Source organism: Triticum urartu, chromosome 7A (genome assembly GCF_056163025.1).
Source record: "Triticum urartu cultivar PI428250 chromosome 7A, HENAU_Tu73, whole genome shotgun sequence".
NCBI classification, from domain to species: Eukaryota; Viridiplantae; Streptophyta; class Magnoliopsida; order Poales; family Poaceae; genus Triticum; species Triticum urartu.
The window spans coordinates 709,979,503-709,990,669 of record NC_141879.1 but is presented as its reverse complement, the minus strand read 5'-3'; the positions used below and the strand labels follow the sequence as shown (position 1 = coordinate 709,990,669).

General features: G+C 35.6%; 1 pseudogene; it reads left to right on the top strand.

Annotated features, from left to right (window-relative positions):
* Positions 1–669: 669 nt before the first annotated feature.
* On the top strand, positions 670–3,463 carry LOC147961908 (uncharacterized; annotated as a pseudogene).
* The last annotated feature ends 7,704 nt before the right edge of the window (positions 3,464–11,167 follow it).

The window sequence follows — 11,167 nt, the reverse complement described above, 5'->3', positions numbered from 1 at the left end:
GGTGGAAAGGCGACCGCAGGGGGGAGGCGGGTGATGTTTTTTTGATAGTTTTTCATAGTCTACAAAAAAATCTAAATGATTATCAAATGACTACTTACTTATATATATATGAACATTGAGGTTTGTTGTTTTTCCCGGGTTTTCATGGGTAGGACACTTATTTAAACAACATATATTTCTAATAAAAACAAATAGGTTTTTTTTTTGCATAGCAAAAAGTTGTGTTAGTTTCACTTTTCTTTTTATTATATATTATATATAATAATATGATGCAGTAGGAAATATCATATATATTTCATCATGGTATATTTGTTATTAGCGAACGTCTCAACTTTGTTTTGTAATTATTTTTTTAAATCACAAAACAACATAAATATTTAATTATACATACCTCACAAATTATTCAAATTTGTATAGATATATATATATTAATCATGGTCCATAAAAATAAATATTTGTATGCTTATGACATATACTAAGGGTATCACAAAATAAATCATAGAAAAAACAAATATAATTGGTTAATGTTGGTTTGTTTGTTTTAGTTTTTGTATGGCAATTTTCCATAGCCTATACAATTAATTTAAAATAATTTAAGCAATCTCAGACGCCTACTTACTTATAAATGAACATTATAGTTTGTTGTTTTCCCCGAATTGTTGTGTTAGTAAAATGATTAAAGTGTCTTCTTTTCTAATATAACCAAATGCTTTTTTATTAGCATATTATTATATATCAAATATAATTTTATGATGTAGTAAAAAGTATTAATTATTTTTCAGCATATATATAAATTGATGGGTTCCGACATACTCACTGATGCAACGATGACAAACCACAGTGAAACACCACGAGAAGAGGTGCATATAGCTAACATTCCGCAATTTGTATCTTATATATGATAATACGGAAGGGCTATTTTTATATTTTTGTTTTTCTAGAATAGAGGAGACATGGATATGGACTTTGGAGATGCACGGAAAGAATCCATTGAGGGTTCAGATGCGATGTCGTCGAAAGTGGAAGAAAATTCACAACATAAAAATGTCGAAGAGGTTATATCTCATAACAAACCAAAAAAGAATGCTAATTTACATATTGTCCCACAAGGTATTTTTTAATATTATTATGAATCTTATTTTTGTGATATTGTCTTTTGTATTGAACTAATTTTGCTCATTGTGATTGTTAAGTTGGCTCATATTTTTATGTATTCGACAGACTATGTTTGTACCCCTAGGGATATTACAGTCATCGAATCAATCAAGTCTGCCCCGAAGAATACCCAATTCATGGACATTGGAGATGCCTTGTTGTCAACCGACGAATTGGAATGCCTTATGAAAGATGATATGTTCTTACATGACGGTGTAAGACCAATTGCACAAACTTTGTAATTAAAACTATGAACAATATATAATATCATAAAATATAAATATAATCTAAATGCTCATTACAGGTGATAAATGCTTACATATATTGCATGCTTGCTCACGACCATCTACAAGACAGGGCGGGTGAGAAGGTACACATTGTTAGCACGTTTGTATCAGGCCAGATAAAAGAAGACGGGGAAAGAGACATAGACCCATCAAAATATCACTGCATCGTGCATCATGTTAATACTTATCTACAACAAGATATGGTTAGTTTTTGTCTCGTTATCCATGCATATAATTATGGTATGTTTTTATTTAATTCATATGTATGATTATTTATTAATATTTATATCTAATTGCTACCGTGACTTGTATGATATTTACATCAGTTATTCATTCCGATTAACATGCCGGGCTACCATTGGTATCTAGCAGTCGCCAATGCACAAAAACGTGAGATTCAAGTATTGGACTCACTTGGTTCTCGGGTCAAACGCAATGACCTTTCTACTACGGTAACTATCTATTTTTTTACTCATCTTAACATATGTTTTCTTTGCCTCGATCGGTAATATTATATGGTGTGATTAATAGTTGCTAGGACTCAAGAAGCGTCTGAAACTTGTAGAGCATAGCCCGGATTTTATCAGAGGTCATAAGTGGCCCGATCTCAATGTTACAAAATGGACGGTTGTAGAGCAGTTTCATAAGGCAATACAAACCGATGGGTAAGCACTTGTTACAATGGTTTGTCTTTTTGATTCATATGTGTGATAATCTAAAGCATTATTTTATAATATTATAGCGTATCATGTGGATTGTTTATGCTAAATTATATGGAATACTGGTCATCACATGGACTATCAGACCAGTTCACCCAGGTATTTCATTTTTTTACATTATTTCGTTATTTTATTAAGAAATATTATATAAATATATATCTTGTAGGAGGATATGAAACATTTTCGACAAAAAATAGCTGTCATTTTGCTCGATTCAGAGCTGAATAAGCTAAAAGGAGTTCCCATATACCATCAACCTGACGATGAAGAAACTTTATATAATTCTGACGATGAGGGAAATTTAGCTAATTCTGATCTCGAGATCCTGGAGAATCCATCTGACGTTGTCAAAGAGAAACGTCCTACCCCAATCACTACCATACCCACGGAGAAACGTGAATTACTTGCCGGCCTTTGCAGCTACATCATGTCGATCGATGATGCCGGATGTCTGGAGTAAGTATCATGTGTCAATATTTAATGTGCGGATGTATATTATTGTTCTTCTTACCATCCAAATTTGTAGGAAGTTATGGGTCCGGAGCTCGACACCCGATCCAGTGGGCTTAAGTCTTAAGAAACTTCAGTGCATACTAAACATGGAGCAGCCCATGGACAATGAATGCTTCAACACCGCCGTGCGTATGCTGGCATGTGACGAGGGAGTATTGTTCACAGACCCTCCCGTACACTACATGGATCTACGATTTTGTGTAAGTTACCGTAACTATTCAATTTATGTGTCATTATTAACAACATGTTGAACCAATATTTCTTTTTTTGCTTAGTCCATGTTGCTAGAGTCAACACGAGGTCAGAAGTTTTGCGAGAAGGACACTATCCAGACGTTGGCAACATTATTTGATAGTTGGCCTGGGATGGACAACGATATCTCATCATGCAACAAGGTAAGTAAAATTATTTGTCCATTGTTATCATGGTTTATTGTTGTTTCTAATAACTCCACTTGTAAATTTATCTTCCCTATTCATCAATCGGCCGATACATCTTGTACATCATCGATAAAGAGGCACATCGCCTATATATTATGGATCCTATTCAAACATCACAATCGTTAGAGGAAAAAAAGATAAGGCATGCACTGAAATTAAAAAGTTTTGCAAGGGATTTCAAAGAAGCACTCGAAATAAAGCTGCCTGGTTGGAATTATGATATATCTAAATAGCAACGTTTATTTCCATTTGGTGTTCCAACGAGTATAGATGGGTAATGAATCCATACGAAAAACATTTACTTTTATTATCACTATATTCTTTATATTATTAATTTAAAGTTTTGCAGGAATGTGTCTGGATATTTTGTTTTCCATTTTATGCTCTGGTGGAATGGTAAAGAATTGGTCAAGCCGATTTGCTCAGTGAGTATTGTCCGTTACATGTGTTAAGACCTTCGGCATGAAATTTTAATACTAACTACATGTATTGTTTGTGCAGGATGGGTGTGAATTGAGGAAGCAGTTTTTATTATACTTGCTAAAACATCGTGGGAATGAAGCTAAAGAAAGCTTTCCGGATATTGTGAAAGAATTTCTTAAGCGCATCATCTAGATATTAATAGTTTTGTAATAGATATTTAGTTGGAACATCACTCAGTTTGTTACATGGACATGTCGTTACTTTTTCTTTCTGTTATCAATTTACATTGCAAAAATGGACTTCAATTATTAAATAAATTTTTTTGTGTTATATTGTTTGCAAAAAATGGAATTTAACATGTTACATTGTAAACTATTTCAAGAGCCTGTGGCAACGCACGGGCACTCTACTAGTCTTAATAAAGATCAACATATTAGGACTGATACTTCTAGTTGTATGATTTATTTCTAGGGCTCGGGTAGATGGGAGTGAGGTATATATGTACATGTTAGTATATAAAACTTAAATCTATCATTAGTATGCTATTTATTTTTATATTTTTTGAAAGTGATTGTTACATTTTCTGATTTTAATTATTAACTTGTGAACAAGCCAAACCCTTCTAAGTAGAAAAGAATTATTGGTTCACTTATTGTATACTTTAAGTTTGGTTTCACAAACCAGGGTATATGTTGGTTTTTATTATCGACAATCAGTAACACGTGATGTCCCGATCTTTGCAAATAGCAAATACACAAATTTACATGCATATATAGATCACTTCAGCAACAACAAGTGTTACTTTCTATTTCTGAGGAAAAAATTAGTTTTAATTAAACATGTGCCGCGTTTAATATATGAAATTCTTAGAGCATGTATTCAGTAGCATGTAGCATCAAAGTTTTTCTGAATTCAAATTTTGCACGTACCAAATCTTTCAATTCATCCCACATGTTGTCATCAATATCCTTACTATAAAAAAGGCATGCCCATATATTCACACTTGGGAATAGAGAGATGTGTGAGATGTGGTAGGAAATGCAACCTCCTGGGTGTGTCTAATGTCACCGGAGGGGAGTTGCACCGAGACAACAGCGTCAAGCCTGGCATGGGATGAGGAAGATGGTGGTGGGGGTTGCCGAACATTGTCTCCGGTGGCAGAAAATGTATATACGGGAATGATGCCATTGAGAGATGGATTGGTGGTTCCAATTTGGATGCACTTCCACCTATATAAGGTATTTCTATCCCCACTTTCTGACATCAACTCCTATTTTGAGAAAGATGAATATATGGAGTAAGATTCTTCTTGTCATATATACATATAGTGATAAAACACTATAGATCCACTACAATTTAAGTATGCCAAAGAGAGGAAGGAAATATACGGGAATGATGCCATTGAGAGATGGATTGGTGGTTCCAATTTGGATTCACTTCCACCTATATAAGGTATTTCTATCCCCACTTTCTGACATCAACTCCTATTTTGAGAAAGATGAATATATGGAGTAAGATTCTTCTTGTCATATATACATATAGTGATAAAACACTATAGATCCACTACAATTTAAGTATGCCAAAGAGAGGAAGGAAGCCGACTGTGTGGAATGTTAAGGATGAGGAGAAGGAGCAAATGATTTCTTTGTTGGAAAATGATGTTGTCTTGTTAGAGAGATATCTTGTGATGGAGAATTACAGAGCAACAATAGTGCATCCAATGCTTTGAGAAGCTCCAGGAAGAGAGCACATGGCAGTGGCTAGGTATGTCTTCATGAAAGAAGATGATCTTAACCATGAGGAGTGTAAGGAGTATTACCAAGAGGTAATTCTGACCAGGCAAGTAATTGCACACTAGTTGCCTTTAGATTTTATGGGACCAAGCTTGAAAATGACACAATCATAATTGTAATTTTCATATCTTGAGCTCTAAGGCTAGGAAGGAATCGGATTATACAATATTCTTACAGAATATAGTGATATTCTTTATGAGTAGGAAGTCTGCTTTTGCTTGTCATTGTCCTTAGATGCTATATATTGTCACCTTTGAATAAATAATTTCCCACCAGACATTTCAAGGTCGTGTGTATTCCACTTTTATACCGCGCGTAAATTATTACTTTACTTACTAATTCTAAAGAGTGTGTTGTCTTGACCTTGTAATTTTGTTGTCAAACAAGAACATGTAGTTTTGCAATTTCAGTGCTCGAAGTTTGCACATATCTTTTTAGTGATTGTATTTAAGTGTCCTTATCTGACAACCTATGTTCAGAAAATAATTACAACCCTTAATGTTGATTAGCATATTTTTAGCCAACACTTGCTTACGTATTAGCTTTGCTTTTTGTATAATCGATGTCTATGTTAAACAAAACCCTCAATTATTACCGTCAAGTATTGTATAACATTCACCAAACATTTTTCACTAAAATTGCTCTGACACATGTTCTTGACTGTGCCCGTGGAATGAAGGATGGCTTATGAATGACATTACCAAAAAATATGATTATTCTTTAGAGGACATGATAGATGGTTCCGTTTTAATCCCATGTGCATCTAAAGGAGTTCTCGTACCCTCGTTCGAACCACAAATCATATATTGATCAAGATCAATATATTAGGACATATACTTCTAGTTGTATGATTCATTTGTAGGGCTCGGGTAGATGGGAGTGAGGTATGTCCATGTTAGTATATAAAACTGAAATCTATTATCAGGATGTTATTTAGTTTTATATTTTTGGAAAGTGATTGTTACATTTTCTGATTTAAATTATTAAGTTGTGAACAAGCCAAACCCTTCTAAGTAGAAAACACTTATTGGCTCACTTATCGTGTACTTTAAGTTTGGTTTTACAAAGAAGGGTATATGTTCGTTTTTATTGTCAACAATCAGCAACACATGATGTCCCGATCTTTGCAATTAGCAAGTACACAAATTTACATGCATATATAGATCACTTCAGCAACAAAAGGTGTTACTTTCTATTTCTAAGGGGAAAAAGGTTTGAATTATAGATGTGCCGCTTTTAATATGTGAAATTATTAGAGCATGTATTTTTGCAAATAACAAATCTTTTTAATTCATCCCATAAGTTGTCATCAATAACCATGCAATAAAAAAAGCATGGCCATATATTCACACTTGGGAATAGAGAGAGGTGTGAGATGTCGTAGGAAATGCAACCTCCTGGGTGCGTCTAATGTCACCAGAGGCGTGTTGCACCGAGACAACAGCGTCAAGCCTCGCACGGGATGAGGAAGATGGTGGTGGGGGTTGGCGGACGTTGTCTCCGCTAGCACAAAATGTATATACGAGAATGATGTCATTGAGAGATGGATTGGTGGTTCTAATTTGGATGCACTTCCACCTATATAAGGTATTTCTATCCCCACTTTCTGACATCAACTTCTATTTTGAGCCAGATGAATATATGAAGTAAGATTATTCTTGTCCTATATACATATGGTGATGAAACACTATAGATCCACTCCAATTTAAGTATGCCAAAGAGAGGGAGGAGGCCGACTATGAGGAATGTCAAGGATGAGGACAAGCAACGAATGGTTTCTTTGTTGGAAAAGGATGTTGTCTTGTTAGAGAGATATCTTGTAATGGAGAATTACAGAGAAATAATAGTGCATACAATGATTCGAGAATCTCAAGGAAGAGAGAACATGGCGTTGGCTAGGTATGTCTTCATGAAAGAAGATGATCTTAACCATGAGGAGTGTAAGGAGTATTACCAAGAGGTAATTCTGACCAGGCAAGAAATTGCACAATGGTTGCCTTTAGATTTTATGGACCAAGCATGAATAAGACACAATCACATTTGTAATTTTCATATCTTGAGCTCTAAGGCTAGCAAGGAATCGGATTATACAATATGCTTGCAGAATGTAGTGATATTCTTTGTAAGTTGGAAGTCTGCTTTTGCTTGTCATTGTCCTTAGATGCTATATATTGTCACCTTTGCATAATTTATTTCCCATCTGACATTTCAAGGTCGTGTGTATTCCACTTTATGCCGCGTGTAAATTATTACTTTACTTACTAACTAGCAAAGTGGCCCGCCCGATGTGCGGGCAAGAATTTTATATACTTTTATCATGAGAATGTGTTTTTGTCTAAATAGAATTGCAACTAAATATGATCATATTTCACAAGTATGAGCCTTTTGCAAACATAATTTTGTCTTAGATGTGTTTGGTTGTCCCGTTGATATCTAAATATATATGTTATGCAGGAATTATGTTCATGCTTGTTTTGCATCTTTAAATTTGTACTATTATTGTGAGAAGACTATGTCACAAAAATTATAATATACTTCCCTCTATTTTGAACATCATTTCTCTGTTTAAGAAAATATAGAAGAAAACAACATTAAATGATGAACAATATGGAAGGGATCCAAATCAAAACGTGAAAACACATGTAATTCGTTCTGACATAATGCTATGGTAGTCTGGAATCAGTCATAGATCGTTTATTTACAATCCAAATCATTTGTGTTTACCTCTCCTGAGACTAAATACATCTCGGTAGCATCAACACACCACTAAGCATACCATCATGTGTACAGTGAATATCTATGATGAAATTACCTTGCTATAGTGCATGAATTTTTTCTATTTAATTTTTCCATATCCAATTCTCTTTCCATCTACTACATAAGATGAGAGAGACAATGTTAAATAAAATAAAATACCGCTTTAGATATGCAGCATGAAGAACCGGCTACTTGATCTATGAGTATTTTACGATTGTTCTATTAACTTATTAGTAGTCACTTTTGCTTTCTTATATACGCTTGGTTGGACCACTCCATAGGTTCAGTCCTTTTTTTTTTGTAACACATATGTTTAGGAGGTTTAACTTACACGTAGCTGCTACGAACGATACATCATAACCAAACTTGTACTGTTGTATATTGTTAGATTGTATATCTAACCATTTTCATATATGCACACGTGTTGATAGTTATTTGAAATCTCAGCCATATGGCTCACCGTATCTCTTTGTTTAATCTTCATGCGATGTGATAATATTGAGTATCGAGTATAATTCAGCTGCTTTCAAAGATGGATTGTTCAAGTATATGAAGCTTTTACACAATGGAAGTTGCTTGTGATGAATCATTGATGTTTTCTCATATTGAAAATGTGTTGACCTAGTTATACATGATTGAGAGGAACGTACGGGTTGTCGTACACCCGAACCTTATATGGTTTATGATCTGCCGGTCAAGTGGTGCTAGAAGTTCTCCCACTCTCAGAGCCTGTCAAGGCGCTCCTGGTGGCTGCCAAAGATCTCTAATTAATGGATCTGGCAGAGTTTGCCAGCTTGCTCATCATTGCAGATGACCATCGCATCTTCATCTTCTCTCCGAGTAGGTGGTTGAACTATGTCTATGTACAACATGTAATTGATTAAATCTCTATTGAAGAATATAAATTGGCCTAACACACAGGTATATATGCTCATTTTTAGAGAAAAGACATGCAATTGGCAGTGACAAGTTGTGTGGTTGCCTAGGACAATGCTAAGGCTATGAGGAGGTTTACACTGGCTGGTATGTGGGCCTCAATGCTCTTTTCTGGGATTGTGGCAGACGTTTTTAGTTTGGTTACGCCACTTCATGCTTTTACTTCTCTGCCTGGCATGTGGGTCTGCTGGATGTGCTGTGCAGCAACCGCAGCGGAGAGACGATGGAGTACTGAGTGTGCTATCATTTTTGTTGGTCGCTTTGTTGTTTCTGTGGTGGCCCTGCTTTGCTTAAGCGGCGTACCCATGTATCTCAGACTGATGGACACTACTCAGAACAAAAGGCGAATACTATGCATTCCCAACGCCACTCACACACCCACGTGAAACCAACGACACAGCTAACATCCCTTGGAAATACCTGTACACAGTTAACATGTCCTCCAGGAAAAAAAAAAGACAGGACAAACAAATATGCACGACCTAGCCCTACTAAAATCACTTCTGATGGCAGATAAAAAAAATCACATCTAATGGCACGCTATTAGAGGGCGCAGCGGAGCGCGCCATACCATCTAGTACTCCCTCCGTTTTTATTAATTAGTCCGCGTATTAGGTTTGGTATGATAAATATTAACATACATATTAACATACATAATAACAAATAAATACATTTAGATTTATTATTGAATGTACTTTCACATCATATAGATTTGTTATGATAAATATTTATATTTTTTTCTATAAACTTGATCAAACTTTACGAAGTTTGACTTCAGTCAACTCTAATATGCAGAGTAAATAAAAACGGAGGGAGTACCTTTTATTCACGACGACCTTGCTCTCAGTGCGGGCGATCTTCTATGCCTTAGAGGTCCCTCGTGGGCTCATAGTCTGCATAGTGCACCAACGGTTTGTTGACGCACACTATAAATCGGTGCACACATTGTGGTCGTTCTTCTTGATGTCTGGATGCAAATCACACAATTCAAGTGATCTATTCCTAGTACGTGTGTGTAACTCTAACTCGGGATCTGAGGCATATGATTCTCCTGCATATGTGATAAGTGCTTTGTTCTGTTAGTAAATCTTGTTGTAGCTTTGCAGGTAGAGATGTTTCTAGAAAATCATCAATCATCACATGCATATACAAGAAATCTTCAGAGAAGAGCAGCCAACTAAGTTTTCATTCATATGTACCGCAGTTAGAGTTACCATTGACCAAGTTATGTTGAGTAGCATACTCAAGAAATTATATTCACTATGCTTCGAACCCTGAACTAAAAGGAGAACTTATTCAATCATATTTACACTCATGCTAATTTTGGGGGCTTAAAAACTCCACGACTCCATTAACAGTCTTAACACTTATAAAAAGAACATGTAGGATATATATGTATATCTAGAAGGTGATTGAAGCCTTTCTTTTGTATTGTTCAGATCTATGTTCATGATCCAAAGGAGGAAGAACATGAATAATTATTTTCTTGATATCGTACTTTTATCCTAGAGAATAATTAGACAGCCTTGGCCTTTTCTCCTTTGCACCTCCACGCCTCCATACAAGTTCTGGCAGAATTTCTCTTCCAATGGCAGTACCTTCTCATTATGTTTGCTGCCCACCAATAGCAAGAATTGTGCTAATCTGTCGAGATTAATTTCTTGAAGTACGTTTTGATGAACACTCGATGCACAATATGGATCTTAGGATGGAGCTGTCCTCAACATGCATGCACGTACATAGCAGGCAATAAAACTAACTTATTCCTCGTGTGAAAAACCTGGCTACGATATCTAATTGATTCACGATCAGCCCCTAACCCACGCCCATATAAAACTTGGCACTCTCGAAATCTTACAGCTTAGACTACATACGTACCCAGCTGCCCATTACTTCTGTCTTCCGGCCAGACGTGCATGCAACAGATGAACCTAGTCATGAATATGTACGCCATTAATCTCAACGGGGCTAATAATTTCAAGGAGCGAGGAAGTAAACAAAAAAATATAGTATGTATAGGTATAAAACTAATCAAGAGCAAGAGCTCGCTGGTCATTCTTTGAGATTAACAGCCAATTAAGCGGCCGTGGGATCTACGATGGCGAGGCACTATTTTTTCCTAGTCAGTTCTAGTAGGTCCTGAA